The sequence below is a fragment of the Antechinus flavipes genome, chromosome 6 (assembly GCF_016432865.1).
Source record: "Antechinus flavipes isolate AdamAnt ecotype Samford, QLD, Australia chromosome 6, AdamAnt_v2, whole genome shotgun sequence".
NCBI lineage: Eukaryota > Metazoa > Chordata > Mammalia > Dasyuromorphia > Dasyuridae > Antechinus > Antechinus flavipes.
The window spans coordinates 239,702,711-239,715,906 of record NC_067403.1 but is presented as its reverse complement, the minus strand read 5'-3'; the positions used below and the strand labels follow the sequence as shown (position 1 = coordinate 239,715,906).

The following is a 13,196-nucleotide window of genomic DNA, read 5'->3' as shown; positions in this document are numbered from 1 at the left end:
CAGCTTCAATATCAACCCCCCCTCTATCTTACAGATGAAGATGTCAAGACGGTGAGATTGATAAGAGGTACACAGATAGTAAACTGGATGCTGGAATTTGGACTTAGGTAGTGGCTGTCACTCCAAATACAGCTGAATCCCACTAAAGATTCTGGGCTAGATACTGGGGAGTATACAGATATAAAGATGAGTCAGATCCTGCCTTAGAGTCAACATGATAATAGAAGTTATAGGTACATATAAGCTATAATATGTGAATTACTTAGGACAAGTGAATAATTTTAAAGCAGTTTCATTTTGGGGCAGCAGTGGTCAAATGTTTGTGTTTCTAACACCAGCCTGACTTGGATCAGGCTGAGCTGGTTTCTCACTTTGGGTTAGTTCCCTGTTGGGGACTGAATTTTATGGTATACACATATTTCACTGCCTTCTTTTGTCGTGCTTTTAATTCTTTGGGTTTAAAAAATAACTATTCAATGAATTGAACAAAAGTTTTAGCTCTTACCAGCATGCTTCAATGGCTGTTAGATATATTGTTGTGGTTGCTGGTGTGGAGAAGTCAAGCATTTTAAGCATCACTCAAACCCATAGTGGAATAGGATTAGTCACACCAAAGCACAAAGAAAAATTGAGGCAAAAATGAAAAATCAAAGATCAAGAACTATTGTAAAACAGCCCAATGAACCTTCAGAAAACAAGTAAAGCTCTTCGGGAGACCTGGGAGCTAGGAGGTTATTAAGGAGTCAATCATAGTGTGATATAGAGGCTTGAAGTTAGTTGAATAGTGAGGAACTGGTTGGAGGGGGAACCTAACTGCCTGCCATTGCTGTGAAGAAAAGATGCTTGCCATAGGCAAGACAGTACAAAAACTGGAGTACTGAAGAGTGGAAAAAGATAATTTTTCCTGATGAAACAATTATTTCACTCAAATTCTACCACACCTATATGAATGTTATGGAATATTATTGTTCTGTAAGAAATGACCAGCAGGATGAATACAGAGAGAACTGGCGAGACTTACATGAACTGATGCTAAATGAAATGAGCAGAACCAGGAGATCATTATACACTTCGACAACGATATTGTATGAGGATGTATTCTGATGGAAGTGGATTTCTTTGACAAAGAGACCTAACTGAATTTCAATTGATAAATGACAGACAGAAGCAGCTACACCCAAAGAAAGAACGCTGGGAAACGAATGTGAACTATCTGCATTTTGGTTTTTCTTCCCGGGTTATTTTTACCTTCTGAATCCAATTCTCCCTATGCAACAAGAGAACTGTTCGGTTCTGCAAACATATATTATATCTAGGATATACTGTAACATATCTAACATATATAGGACTGCTTGCCATCTAGGGGAGGGGATGGAGGGAGGAAGGGGAAAAATCGGAACAGAAATGAGTGCAAGGGATAATGTTGTAAAAAAATTACCCTGGCATGGATTCTGTCAATATAAAGTTATTATTAAATAAAATATATATAAAAAAAAACAAATTCTACCATACCTATTGTCAGAAGTCCAAATAAGCCTGTAAAATCTGAACACAATAATATCTAGCATTTATAAAACAGTTTAAAGCTTGCAAAACACTTTACAAATTTATCTTCATAATGGCCCTGTCAGGTAATTGTTTCCTCCTCCTCCCGCCCCACCCCATTTTGCAGATGAGGAAACAGTCTGAGGTTGAGTGACTCACCCATGATCACATAGACAGGACTAAAACTCAATCTTCTCACTCCAGACCCAGCCCTTTATCTACTGTGTCATATAAACAGCAGGCTATAAAATTTCTGTCCTTAAAATGATTTGGAACTTTTTAAAAAAATGTCAGCATACCTGTATTTCTTATCTCTGTTGAGAGAATGATGGGCTCTGATAAATAGATAGAGTAAGAAGCAGAACTGTCCTCAAGTTTGCAGAAATTCCTAAATGGAGATTGGCTACTGTCTAATTCCTTTGGCACCATCAGAAAGATGAAGACATTTAAGAGATAAAGATAAACATGCTGGAAACTCGCTTGAGGAACCTACGGTAACTATCTCCTGACAGAGAGGTGACACAGTTAAGATTTAAGATTTTTTTAAACACAGCCAATACGGGAATTTGTTTTGCTTGACCGTGCGCATTTGTTCCAAGGATTTTAGGGTAAAATCTAAATTCATCCTCTTTCACTTAGCTTTGAGGCCAGAGGTATGTCAGTTATAATGTTTCTGAGTCGAAAGCGGATTGCCATTTGCACACTCAGCAAATGACTGACATACTGATGGGAAGATCCCAGAACCAGAGAGGTTCAGAATCAGGACTCAAATCCATGTCTTTTTAACAATTAGACATTTCCCCCAAGCCATAGCTGCTTCCTATGGTCTCTTCGTGAAGAGATGTTCTATAGAAGAAAAAGGGACCGTGGCGATTATTTAGCTCAATCCCTCATTTTGCAGATGAGGAAACCAAGACCTACAGTGACTTGTCCAGAGTTATTTAAGTGGCAAGGTATGCTCCAGGAGGACAAGATTCCTTGACAACAGAATTTGACCCGGTGGCCACTAATACAAAACTCATGTTCTTTCCATACAACTACATCTATTATTATGTCTGAGTAGTGGAAGCTTGTCCAGGACTAGCCCAGACCCAGACTTCTTGGTCCTTGTCACTTAAATGCCATATCACAGGTTGGGAGCCAGAAGTGATCTTAGAGACCATCTAATCCAACCCTCCTCATTTTAGAGAGCTAGAAACTGATGTCCAGAGTGGGCAAGGGGCTTTGGATGCACTAGGAAATCACCAAATAGGGAGCGAGAGGAGGATCTGGGATTTGAATCCACTTCCTCTGGCTCTTCGGTCCCCATTGAGCTTTCTTTAGTTGAGGTGCAAAGCGAGGTGACCTCAGAGGCACTGCTCTCCCCGTTTTGCCAGGCTGGGCACTTGCAGACCCAGTGCCAAGGAAAAAATCCCCTCGGGGACCCGGGCTTTGGATTTTCAGTGGAGTCTGTCTGGCTCTCAGACAATGAGCCCGGGATGCTCGGCTCCATATTAGACACGCCTCAGCGGGGAAGCTGCTCAGTGTTAATTTCCCAGCCCCAAGAACTCTCCATGGAAGATGGAGCCTCCAGGAGCAGACAATCCGAAGGCAGGAGCGAGGCTAATCCATTTACCTGAGACTAAAATGGCATTTATGATTAATAATAAGAAAAAATAGGCTTAACTAGTGATGCCAGAAATTGTCCATGTCGGTCAAGGAGAGCATGGAGCAGGGGGGCTCTTGGTATCTCGTCAGAGTTGGCGGGGTCGGCACTAGAAAGGAGAGGGACTGCTCAGGGATGAAGGCAATCCATGATAATGAGCATTACGCCTTTACAGATCACTCTCTGGAAGGCTCTGTGAAGAGATATCTGAGAATTATTAGGCCCATTTTATTGATATGGTAAGGCAAGGCTGAGAGAAAGGATGAGGCAGTAAATGGGATAGCTGAGACTCAACCCAGTCACAGTAGAATGGAAAGGATTATATTTCCAGAGACAGGAAAACTAGGTTCCAATCCTCTTTCCGCTAATTATTCTCTACATGATCATTGGCAAATTATTCAATGTCCTTGGGTCTCAATTTTCTCAACTGTACAATGGAGGGGGGGGGATGTTGGGCTATTATAGAATCACAGAATTTGACAACTGAAAGTAAGTGTGCTGACAAATACTTAACAATTGACGGAAAAATGTACCCCAAATACGCTTTTAAGTTTTAATTGCATTATTAACAATTTCTCCATCATTTTAACTCTACATCCACAAATCAATAAAACAAGGCTTGACGATAAAATTCGCCAGTTTTCAAGGTGTAAATAAATGTTCATGTTCAAAATTTTTTAATCAGATTTGGGGAGCTTTTATGAACTGGCTCTAGCAAAATAGCCAGCCTAATCAGCTAACTAGCCTTTTGTTAGAAAGAGCCTAGGCAGCTATTCAGCCTAGCCCTGATCTATAGGAATCACCACTACAACACATCCAACAAGGGTCATTTAGTCTCTAATTGCAGACCTCCAAAAAAGAGAAAAAATCCCCTCTCAAGGCAGCCTATTTTGTTTTTAGATGACTCTCACTGTCAAGAAGCCATTCCTGAAATCAAATCTCTTTGGAACTTCTACTCATTGCTCCTCCTTCTTCCCTCCGGGGCCGAAAAGAAGAAGTCTTCAAATAAATCTATCATGTTCCACCCAAATCAATTCTTTTCCAGGACAAATAGCCCCAATTCCTTCAGCCACTTCTCATATGACATAAATTTAAGGTCTCTGGGACATATATCCAAGAAAGAGAACATAGCAAGATTTACAAAACTGATGACAACTATCTATTCCTAATGACTGACACTTTCAGAAAGAACCTCAGAAGTATTGCCAGTGATTATGAAGTTTTGGGTAAGAATCTGAAGACCATAAAGGTATAGGTTATTTTTTTCCCTTTTGCCCACCATATCTAAAGGATTGCTGAAGAGAAAAAATAATTTGGGAAGTGAGCAGTTGACTAAAAATGTGGGGGTCTGAGAATGATTTCTGGACCATAGCTTAAAATATAAGGATAACAGACTCCTGGCCAGAGATGGAGTACGCCTAACAAAGATTGAAAGAATTTAGTTGCCAGATGTCAGTCAGTTAGTCTATAAGCATTTATAAAGTACCTACTATTTGCCAGGGACTATGTCAGGAACTGGGGATATGAAGAAGGACATAAAATAGTCCTGGCCATAAAAGAGCTCACAGTGTAATGTGGGAGACAACCAGCAAAAATAAAAATAAAAATGTACAAACAAGATAAACACAGGTTATATAAGAAATAATTAACATATGAAAGATTCTAGAATTAAGAGAGATTGGAAAAAGCTTCTGGAGAAGAAAGGATTTTAGTTAAAACTTGAACCAAAAAGGCTTTAAATCTTAAAAATGGGGCTAGAGGGCGAAGGCTGCCTTTGAAAAGAGAATAGTCACCAAAAAAGGAAGAATAATAATTATAATCCACAAACAAAATCCAAGAAAGGATCCAATAGTAAAAATCCATGGCCCCAAGTGTTTATGCCCAAATGCCCAAGTTTAGCAACAAACAGGATCTAGAGATCAAGTAAGATGATTTGATCTCATAGGTATCACTGAAGCTTGGGAGGCTAAAACCAGGACTGGACTATGGTTCGGGATGAGTATACTTTATTCAACAGAAACATAGGTAAGGTGATAGGCATTAAGAAGGGATATTCATGTGAAGAGATCCAGAAACCAGATAGGAAGAATATGATGGATAATATTTAGGTAAAGGTCAAAGGAGGGAGAAACTTTTTTTTTTGAGGGGACACTGAAGTATACCATAGATAGCTGGATAGAAAGAAGAAACAAAGGAGAAATCTGGGAAACAGATCAGAAATGTAGCCAAAACGTGTAGATGACATAGTAGTGACGTTGATTTTGCAGTTATCCCTCTGTTTCTCTGCCAAAACCAGAGCAGCTAACAAAATTCTTAACTTTCCAGAGCGATATTTTCATCTTTCAAAAAACAGAGGAATCAATTAGGGAAAATTCTAATCTGATCTGAATCTGATTTTCACTAATGGGAAAGATCTGGCTGCTGGGGTAGAAATGATGGGAACTTGGAATCTGTGGTAGAGAACAGGAAATATGATCATAATCTAGCATTTAATGCAGTTATTGGGAAAACTGATTTCAGAGAGTTCAGAGGAAGGCTAGGTAGGATCGCATGAAGTAAATAAAATGCTCCAAGGGAACTCATTCCTGAAAGTGTGGAAGATGCTAAAGGATGAAATTCTGAGGACTCAAGGGAAACAATTTCAAAAAGGAAGAGACCAATGGCTGCACAAGGAAATCGCCAACCAACTTAGATTTTAAAAAGAAATGCACAGAAGGTGAGGCAAGGCTGGGTAACAGAGGATGAAAATAAGTTGTAGAACTGGTCTGTAAAAATAGTGTTAGAAATGCTAAAGCTGAGAATCAGGTGAGTCAAGCTAAAACAACGGTAACAACAAAAGTCTTTTTTTTTTTTTTTTTTTTGGTGGAGACTATCTTGGAAAAAAAAGAAGGAATAGGACCATAACTCTGGCAGGTAGGATGATGATAAATGAGAACAGAAAAAAAGGCAGAGCTATCCAATTCTTATATTGCTTCTATTTTCTCTGCAAACAAGAGTGACCATTATATTGGAAATGATAGAATAAAGATGACTAGCAGGGGCTTTATAGCTTTGATAGGTAAAAAGATTAGAAGAGAACATATAGCTGCCCTTGATGATTTCAAGTCATCTAGCCCAGATGAACTCTATCTTCAGGTCCTGGAGAAACTTGCTGATGTGATTACTGAACCACTGACAGGGATATCTGAAACACTTTGGAACATGGGAAAGGTGCTGCTGAATTGGACAAGGGCAAAAGTCCCACTTTTGAAAAAAGGGGGGAGAGAACAGACTATGCAAAATTTAAGCCAGTCAGCATCTTGATTCCTAGAGAAAATGCTAGAATAAATGATTAAAGAGTCGGGCGGCAAATATCCAGAAAGGGAGTGGTGAAACAGTCAATGTCTTTGTCAAGCTTTGTTTGTCAAGATAAACTCATGCCAGACTAACCATATTTTGTTTTTTGACACGATTACTGAATTGGCAGATGAGAAGAATTTCATGGATATGGTTTGGGAATTTTGGGATTTTTCTGGATTTTTCAAGATCTATTCCAGCTCTGACATTTTGTGTTCTGTGACCTAAGTTCCTAAGTTCCTTTGTAGCTCTGACATTCTGTGTTTTATATCCTAAAATTCTTTCTAACTCTGACATTTTGTGTTCTATATTCTGAGATCCATTCCAGACCTGACACTATGTTCCTCAAGTCCTTCCAACTCTGGCATTCTATTTTCCAAGATCCCTTCTGGCCCAACGTTCTATATTCTGTGTCCCAAATTCCCTTCCAACTCTGGCATTCTTTGTTCTAAGGTTCCTTAACTCTAACATTCTATATTCTGTGTCCTAAGTTCCCTTCCAACTCTGGCATTCTTTGTTCTTAGGTTCCTTAACTCTAACATTCTATATCCTATGTCCCAAATTCCTTTCCAACTCTGGCATTCTATTTTCCAAGATTCCTTCTGGTTCCACCATTCTTCTATTCTGCGTCCTAAGTTTCCTTCCAATTCCAGCATTCTATGTTGTAAGGTCGTTGTATTTCGCACACATTGTCTCCCCTTGTCTCCTCTCCCTTCTAGAATGCTCTTCATTTCTTTTTTCTTTTTCATATTCAGCTCTGAAATCCCTCTCTTTCTCCAAGTCTCAGCTACCCCTTCTACATGCATATCTCCCAGTCCTAACTTCTCTTTGAAAATGACTTTGAATTGACTTCCCCACCTATGTGATGTTTCCCCTCCAGGAGAATGAATGGAGGCTACTTGAGATATTTTTCATCTTTGACTTTTTTTTTTATCTCTAGCACCCAATAAATAAGATTGAATAAATACAGGAACAAATGAATTAATGAATGAATGACAGAGGTTGTCTGGTGCTGAGAAGAATCTGCAGCCAATGCCGGCCAGCAGGGAGGGGGCTGGGACTGAAGGCTAGGGGAAAATGGTGAAACTTCAGCTCTGGAATTTCCAAGGCACTTGCTGAGGGAAGCAGGGTGAAGCGGCCTGGCCAGGGTCACACAATTTAGTGTCTGAGGTTGGATTTGAACTCCTGCCTCCCTGACTCCAGACCTGGTGCTCTCTGCTCTGTAACGTTGCCGTATGGTCCCCAAAGTTAGAGGAACTTTGTTCTAATCTCAGCTCTTCCAATTATCTGTGTGGCTTTGACCAAGCTGTTTACCTTTCCCGTGCTTCCGTTCCTTCAACTGTAAAATAGGAAGTTTGTATTCTAGGACTTTTGAGGTCTGTTCTGTCTCTGATTTCCTACCTCTGATCCTCACTAGCTGCAAAATACTGAGTAAGTCACTTAAAACCTGCCTCAGTTTCCTCATCTGAAAAATGAAATGTATACTCTAGGACTTTTGAGGTCTGTTCTATCTTTAGATCTAAGATCCTCCTTCTGCTCCTCACTAGCTGTGAGACATTGAGTAAGTTACTTAAAACCTGCCTCAGTTTCCTTATCTGAAAAATGAGAGTAATAATAATTACAGGACCTATTAGGAGGGCCGGTGTGAGGGGAGCATTTTGCCACCCTTTAAGCTCTATGGAAGGCAATAGAGTCCTTTATGGCTCTTTCCCTCAGGACAAGCAAGGGTAGCTTCAGATCCATGGGACATCTGAGCACGTGGTGGGGCAAGAGGGCAAAGAAAGCACCCCCTGAGCTGGAACTCTTCCTGTGGCTGGGCAAGACCCGTGATACACACGTGGATATGGACAGGTACTCTCAACCATACTGGCTCACTCACAATCTAGTCACACCCATGTATCAGCACTGATTCTTTTGTAAAGCTGGATCCCCCGGGGGTGACGCTGGCACTGCCCGCCAGACACTGAGCTCCCCAACCCCTGTCTTCCTCCTCTGCCCTCCCCTCAAGCTGCTCCTCCATATTTTCTGATTATAATTTTATTGACAGACAGAGATATAACAGTTAACTCTAGTGCATCCCGAGGGGGGATAATTGGATGTGGGTTGTATTCTGTGCTGGGGAGATAGCTCTTAAATGCATCTAAATCTCAGAAACAGACTAGCCAGGGACGGGCCTGCAGGTGGAGGGGGAGAATTATGCATCGGAGGGATTACAAAGTGCCCTTAATTCCATCATCCCCTTCACCTGCGTCAGTCTTGCTGTCTCGCACCCTCAGAAGTCTAACACAGAAATTGTGGTAACAACACCGCAAATCTGATCTGTTTATTAGGATGTGTGTGTGTGGGGGTGATAGATAAAGAGCAGACTTTAGCCGAAGTCCTTCTGCTGACATATGCTGACTGTGAGCTAGGGAAGTCATTTGGCCCTTCCCGGCCCCAGATGACTATGACTGAAAGTAGCCAGCGAGGGGCCGGTCTTGACTGGCAAAGGGAGGTTTCTCACCACTGATGAGATCCCCAAGAGAGTGGAGAAGCACCTACTGTGTGCTAGGTAGGAACATGAATTTGGAGGAGAGAAGGGCCTGGATGGTGCGATACATGGACACCACTGAAGGATGACAAAATGTGCCAGTTGCTGGGTCTACAAAGACAAAATGAGAATAATTCCTGTCCTCGAGAAGCTTACATTCTGGAGATGTGAGGGAGAAGGGGAGGAAATATAGGGCCTCATGTACACAGGGAAGTAAATGCAAAGTAATTGCAAGAAATAGAAAGCATGGGGTAGAGGGGCAGGAAAGGTCTCATGGGTGAGATGGAACCTGAGATGTGCTTTGAAGGAAGCCAGGGATTCTATAAGACTTAGGAGGAGGAAGAGGAGAGCATCCAGGGAGAAGGGACTTACCTAGGCAAAGGCTCGGAGGAGAGAAATAATATGTTACGTATGGAGAACAATCCACAGGCCAGTTCTACTGGAACAATATAGACCGAAGCTTCTTAAACTTTTTCTATCTGTGACCCCTTTTTGCCGGAGAAATGTTGACAGGAGCCCAGGTTTACAGGTGAATAAAATAGATATACAAATCAAACACTGACTGATAATTTAACTTAAACAGTTCGTTGGTATACATATAATTTTACCATTTGTTAAAGATGAAAGCAAATTTGCCTACTAATGAGATGGATGTGCTCGTTTATTTGTACACAAAGAATTAAATCTTGGTAAAAGAGTTGCCAAATTGTTTTGACTCTCACTCTCAGTCCCGTGACCCCATCTGGGTCTCGACCCACGGTTTAAGAAGCTTTGATATAGATGTCCACACTGGTCACTGATGTTCCTATGGCTTTTTTGAGTCTGGTCCCCTCCAGCCAGGTTTCTGTGAGTGAAGGAAGGTTTATATCTTCTCTCCTTGTAAGCTTAGGGGGGGTTGGGACCTCGTTTCTGACTTTTTCTACCTAGCTCGGTGATGGCACAAGTCATTCGGACACAGAGAGAGCTGATTTGAAAGGTCTCCTTCAGCTTTCATCTTCTGTGCATTAATATCTCCCCCAAGCCCGGCACGCTGGGTTCTCTGCATTAAGGCTCATTCTGAGTCTGTATTCTAGGGTCCTGTCCGGCTCTCACGCTCTAAGCTCTGTACCGTAAGGCCTTTTCCCGCTCGGACGTTCTGGCCTCTATGTCTGATCTCCTTCCCAGCCCAGACATTCTGTGCAGCCTATGTTTGAAGGTCCCCTCTCGTTCTAAGATTCCATGGTCTGTATTTAAAGGTCTCTGCCGGCTCTAACATTTTGAAATTTTATACTCTGAGGTCCTTTCCAGCTCTCCTAGACTATGTTCAATTAAATTGAAATCCATCATTTCAGAGAGACTTTGATCTAGCTTCCAGCCCTGGGGGCTCACTCCTTAAAACATTATCTAAATGTGAGTTATCGAATTATCTTCAGTACATTTTGGTCCGGAGAAAGGAAGCTTGCTCTTTCTCCCCTGCCCCACGTGGCTCTCCGGGAGAATCTGGCATTTGTCTCAAGGCCCGGCATGGGGGCGGGTGCTTGCCCCAGAAGCCAGGCAGTCGGGAACCCAGGAAAGAGAAGAGATGGATGACATGGAGACCAGATGGCAGGCCCACCAGAAGCTAATCCAAGCCCTTTGAAGCCTTTGCTGGTCATTTTCACCCCCCCCACCCGAATGCTCCCTCCAAATGGCCCAGCTTTCTTCTCCGACTGCAGAACCTTACACACAATTCTGTAGCAGCAAAAACCCCGAAGCCCAGCAAACATCACCCCCAGACCCCCTGAGCCTCCTGGATGCTAAACAATTGGATTTCCAATCGCAGATAAAATATGGAAGGGCTTTGTTAGACTTCGGGGCTAGCGAGAGGGAGAGGGGGAGCCCTAAATCCTGCAGATTAGTGGTTTCAAACAGCCAAGCCGTGCAGCTCACCCAAGCCTCTCAGCTGAATTATCTGAGAAAAAATTGGATAGTAATCCCAGTGATTTTCAGGCAAACCCCTGCTGGGTCTGGAAGCCACGCATGTGTGGACTAGAGAAGGCTGCGGGAAGCTGGGGGTGGGGCGGAGCGGGCTGAGAGAGGGCCAGGCGATCGATGGGACTGAGGGGCTCCCAGGGCTCGGAGAAGAGAATGATTTGACACCTCTTGGTGCTGTTTCATCATCCTCCTGGCAGGGAGACCTGGCTCAGGCTCAGCGGGCGCTGAGGAGGAAGGGGCAGAGGGAGCTGGCTGATTTCTGAGTCTGTCCGAGGGGTCGGGCCTTCTGGGCACATCCCTAGCCAGCCCCACAGAATCCTCAGGGGCTCCCACCTGCCTCAGCCTCAGATTCACAGCCAATTTTGCATGGAAAGGTATGGCAGGGTACGGTCCAGATAGTCCAGGTTAGGAACATGAGGTTTAAAGCCAGAAAGGAATACAGGGTCTTTCTTTTACAGGTGGGGAAATGGAGATCCAGAGAGGGGAAGAGCCAACGCCTCATTTGATAGATGAGGTGCTTGAGTCTATGAAAAGATAAAATTATTTGTCATGGGCAATAGTAGTGGATTATGATTCGAACTCCAAGTCTATAAAATGGGTAGACAGAGATCTGTCCTGTCTTTTTTATCTTGAGGAACTCCTGAGACTGTGGGGCACTGAAAATTATAGACTGTGGACTCTGGAATCCAACCCTGCCTCTGTTGCTTACCGTGTGTGACTTGCCTCAGTTTCCCCATCTGTCAAATGAGGGGGCTGTATGAGATGGTTCCTTCTGGCTTTAGATCTATAGTCCTCGGAGCATCTGTGGAAGACCTCATATAGACATCAGTTCTCATTGAACTTCAAGGATATTAGAGAGTTTTGCTTCATTTTCAGCTTTGTATCCAAGTGCCTAGCACAGTGCCTTGGACATTTGCCACGTTAGAAAGTTACAGGCCTGGCTGAAATGCTGAGCTGTACATCTATCCATGAGGGGGGCTCCCCCACAATCTGGACGGTCGCTGTTCTATCTAGGGGCCTGGGACAGCTCCAGAATTGAGAAGTGGGAAGGTACAGAGTTGTTATTTTTGCTTCAGAAGGGAGCAGGAGCCATAACTAGGGTGAAGTGACAAGGGCTTCCTCCAAAGATTCTAAAGTCTAGCCAGTCCTGATAGTATGGTGCTAGAGACAAGCCAGCTTCGCGTGCAGTTGGAAAGAATGACTGGATGGAAGCAGCAGCTGCCCTCGTACATGGGGTCATGGGCTGGGAGAATCCTCTGTGATCCCTGCCCTCCAGAGCCTCCCCAGAAGCCCTGTCTGGCCACCAGCCCTTCGGATGAATAAGCTCAAGTTCCGAGATTGCCAGTGACAGCTTTGCACACAGAGGCCCGGTTAGGAAGGAGCCCAGAAGACTCCCCAGCCCCGAAGTCCCCGGGTCCTGCAGGGACTGGGCAGCGGGCTTCTGTTCCAGGGCTTTCCCAAGGAGGCCTCCATTACTGTCAGTGGGAATCAAGCAGATGCTCTGAGCATCCTTTAAAGTTTACCCAGCACTTTGTAACTTAATGGGGTCAATTTTCTAACTCCCTCGCAAAGGAAGCCGGCGTAATGTCAGCCAAGCTCACAGTGAGCCCGGCTCACCGAGGTTTCATCTCCGGCGGATGACGTCTCTTTCTGCTTATGGGACTACTCCAAGGGAGGGGGCCCTCCTGCTGGTACCAGGTACTAGCTCCAGTTCTGGGGGACAAGGGATCGAGGCTTGCTGAAGGCCAGGATGGGGGATGCTGATGGAAGCACAGAGAGACATCAGAGCATCGGCCCACTTGGGTTGTTACGGACTGTCAAGGAAAGGGCTCCCCTTGGCCTTCCTGGGGAGCGTCTTCTGGCAAAAAACAGCCTCCAAAGTCCCTTTCAGAAGTCCCTCCTAAATCAGTGATTCTAGAATCTCAGTCAGATCTTCTCCAGGGATTCTCCTACAGCTAAATTCAGGGACAAGCGTTCAGCTTCCCACTTCTTCAGTAAGAGTAGGCCCCTCCCAGATCCACATTCTGGGTTCCAAGGTCTCTTCCAGTTCTGACATCCTATGTTCTATGTTCCCTTTCAGCTCTGGCATTCTGTGTTCTATGTTCCCTTTCAGCTCTGGCACTCTGTGTTCTATGTTCCCTTTCAGCTCTGGCACTCTGTGTTCTATGTTCCCTTTTAGCTCTGACA

General features: G+C 43.6%; 1 protein-coding gene across 1 annotated transcript in view; it reads right to left on the bottom strand.

The window, feature by feature from the left end:
* The window catches only part of LOC127541087 (transmembrane protein 263-like), a 348,453-nt gene that overhangs the window by 87,787 nt on the left and 247,470 nt on the right, over window positions 1–13,196 (bottom strand). The window lies entirely within an intron of this gene.